This window comes from Schistocerca serialis, chromosome 11 (genome assembly GCF_023864345.2).
Source record: "Schistocerca serialis cubense isolate TAMUIC-IGC-003099 chromosome 11, iqSchSeri2.2, whole genome shotgun sequence".
NCBI lineage: Eukaryota > Metazoa > Arthropoda > Insecta > Orthoptera > Acrididae > Schistocerca > Schistocerca serialis.
Genome location: NC_064648.1, coordinates 146,296,141 through 146,299,945, shown reverse-complemented (window position 1 = coordinate 146,299,945; position 3,805 = coordinate 146,296,141).

The following is a 3,805-nucleotide window of genomic DNA, read 5'->3' as shown; positions in this document are numbered from 1 at the left end:
CCGGCATCCATTCATGTCAATTGTGCATTCCGACGGACTTGGGCAATTCCAGTAGGACCATGCGAAACCCCATACGTCCCGAACTGCTACAGAGTGTCACCATGAACACAGTTCTGAGTTTAAACACTTCCGCTGGTCACGAAACTCCCCAGACATGATTACTGAGCATATCTGGGATGCCTTGCAACGTGCTGTTCAGAAGAGATCTCCACCCCCTCGTTATCTTGCGGAGTTGTGGACAGCCTTGCAGAATCCATGGTGTCAATGCCCTCCAGCACTACTTCGGACATTAGTCGAGCCCATGCCACGCCGTGTTGCGGCACTTCGGTGTTCTCGCAGGGGCCCTACAGTTTATTTGGCTCTTCAAAACGAGGATAATGGAATGTAGTCGAATTAAATCGGGTGATGCTGCGGGAATTACATTAGGAAATGAGACGCTTGAAGTAGTAAAGGAGTTTTGCTATTTGGGGAGCAAAATAACTGATGATGGTCGAAGTAGAGAGGATATAAAATGTAGACTGGCAATGGCAAGGAAAGCGTTTCTGAAGAAGAGAAATTTGTTAACACCGAGTATAGATTTAAGTGCCAGGAAGTCGTTTCTGAAAGTATATGTATGGAGTGTAGCCATGTATGGAAGTGAAACATGGACGATAAATAGTTTGGACAAGAAGAGAATAGAAGCTTTCGAAATGTGGTGCTACAGAAGAATGCTGAAGATTAGATGGGTAGATCGCATAACTACTGATGAGGTATTGAATAAAATTGGAGAGAAGAGAAATTTGTGGCCCAACTTGACTAGAAGAAGAGATCGGTTAGTAGGGCATATTCTAAGGCATCAAGGAATCACCAATTTAGTACTGGAAGGCAGCGTGGAGGGTAAAAATCATAGAGGGAGACCAAGAGATGAATACACTAAGCAGATTCAGAAGGATGTAGGCTGCAGTAGGTACTGGGAGATGAAGAAGCTTGCACAGGATAGAGTAGCATGGAGAGCTGCATCAAACAAGTCTCAGGACTGAAGACCACAACAACAACAACAACACTGTACATGTAGATGACTACTCTGCAGTTCACAGTTAAGTGCCTGGCAGAGGGTTCATGTAATCGCCTTTAATCTGCCTCTCTACCGTCCACCCCCGAACTGCGCGTGGGAAAAACGAACAATTAAATCTTTCCTTGTGAGCTCTGATTTCTCGTATTTCATTATGATGATCGTTTCTCTCTATGCAGGCAAACACTAACATAATATTTCTCACTCTGAGAAGAATGTTGGTGATTGGAATTCCATGAGAAGGTTTTGGCGTAGCTTTTGTTTTAATGACTGCCACCTAAGTCGTGTATCATATCTGTGTCACTTTCTCCTTTATTTCGAGAAAATAAAATAACGATCTGCCCCTCTTTGGACTTTTTCGATGTCCTCTGTCAACCCAATTCCGTGTGGAACCCACAGCAATAGCCACGAAGAGGGCGCACAAGTCCACTTTTTGCATCATGCGGAGGTCTTTTCTAAATCATTTTGCAATTCGTTTTGATCATCTGATGACTTCAAGACGGTAACTGACAGCATCATCTGCAAACAATCTAAAAGGGCTTCTGAGATTTTCTCCTAAATCGTTTATATAGATCAGGAACAACAGAGGCCCTGTAACACTTATTTGGGGGGAAGCCAAATTTTATTTGTGTTTTCCTCGATGACTTTCCGTCAGTTGTTATCAACTGTAACCTTTTTGATAGGAAATACGAATCCAGTCACAGAACTGAAACAGTACTCCACAGGCACGCAATTTAATTAGAAATCGAAAGCATTCTGAAAATCTAAACATATGGAATCAATTTGACATTTCCTATCTATAGCACTCATCACTTCTTGAGAATAAAGAGCTAGTTGCGTTTCGCAAGAACGATATTTTCTGAACCCGTGTTGGCTATCTTTCAATAAACCTTTTCCCTCAAGTTGATTCCTAATGTTCGAGCACAGTGTATGTTCCAAAATTCTACTGCAAATCAACGTCAGTGATACAGGTCTGTAATTCACAGGATTACTCCTGTTTCCTTTCTTGGGTATTGGTGTGACTTTGGGTACGGATCTTTCTACGAGGAATGAGCGGTTGTATATGATTGCTACGTCTGGAGCTACTGTATAACCATATTCTGACGGAAACCTGAATGGTATACAATCTGGACGGGAGGCCTTGCCTTTATTACGTGATTTAAGCTGCTTCGATACATCGAGGATATCTTCTTCTTAGTCATGTTGGCAGTTGTTCTTGATTCGAATTCTGGAATATTTACTACGTCGTCTTTTGTGAAGTTATTTCGGAAAACCTTATTTAGTAACTGTCACTGTCTTCCATAATATCACCATTGTTATCGTGCAGTGAGGGTATTGACTGCGTCTTGCCACTGGTGTACTTTACATACGAACAGGATCTGTTTAGGTTTTCTAACAGATTTCGAGACAGAGTTTCGCTGTGGTAACTATTAACAGCATGGCACACTGAAGTTCGGACTAAATTTCGTGCTTCTCTAAAACTTGGGGAATTTTGGTTCTTTTAAATTTGGCATGATTTTTTCGTTGCCTCTGTAACAGTGTTCAGATCTGTTTCGTGTACCGTGTTGGATCAGTACCATCTCTTACTAAGTTATTTGGTGTGTACCTCTCAGCTGTCATCGATACTATTTCTTCGAATTTAATCCACATCTTTTACACCACATCTGACCAGTGCTCAAACAGTCAGACTGGAAGCGGAGACTGTCTCTTAGGAAGCTGTCAATCGAATTTGTATCTGCTTTTTTAAATATATGTATTTTGCGTTTATTTTTGGTGGGTTTGGATATTACGGTACTCAGTCTAGCTACGACAGTTTTGTGTTCACTAATCCCTGCATCCGACATGACGCTCCGTATCTGGTCAAGATTATTTGTTGCTAAGAGGTCAAGTATGTTTTCGCAACCATTTACACGTCGAGTCGGCACCTGAACTAACTGTTCAAAATAATATTCTGAGAAAGCGTTAAGAACGATTCCGCCAACATGGCGAGGGTACTGCTGCATGGGCTCGGGAAAAAATATCTGCACGGTCAGCTCGCTTTTAACCGTTCACAGAAGAAGCTTAGTGAGGCCCATGCTGGCCAAAGTGACAAGGCCAGATCAGCCCTTCATCAGAACTGTTGTCCCTGCAACTACTGAAAAGGCTGTTGCCCTCTTCTGGAACCACACTTTTCTTTGGCCTCCCCACAGATACCCCCTCACTGAGGTTGCACCTGCAGTATGGCTATCTGAGAAACGCAAGCAAATCCACCAAGACGAGCTCTATGGTTCGTGGTGGGGTGGGAGCGGAGGGGCGAGTATATTAATGCAGGCGGCTCAATAAGGGGTTATATCAAAGTGAATGAAGGTTACAGGCGAAGAAATATTTCTCCAAATGGAGAGCTCTGGTGGTATCAGATGCTGATGCGAAAGTCATGGAGCGGTTGCTGACAATGTACGAGGTGCATTCAAGTTCTTATGCCTCCAATTTTTTTTCTCCGGACTGGAAAGAGATAGAAACATGTGCATTGTTTTAAAATGAGGCCGCGTTCATTGTCAATACGTCCCAGAGATGGCAGCACCGTACGGCCGATGGAATTTTACCGCCAGCGGCGAGAATGAGAACTGATTTACATACTTAAAATGGCGACGTTTTCCTTACTTGAACAGCGTGCAATCATTCGTTTTCTGAATTTGCGTGGTGTGAAACCAATTGAAATTCATCGACAGATGAAGGAGACATATGGTGATGGAGTTACGGATGTGTCGAAAGTGC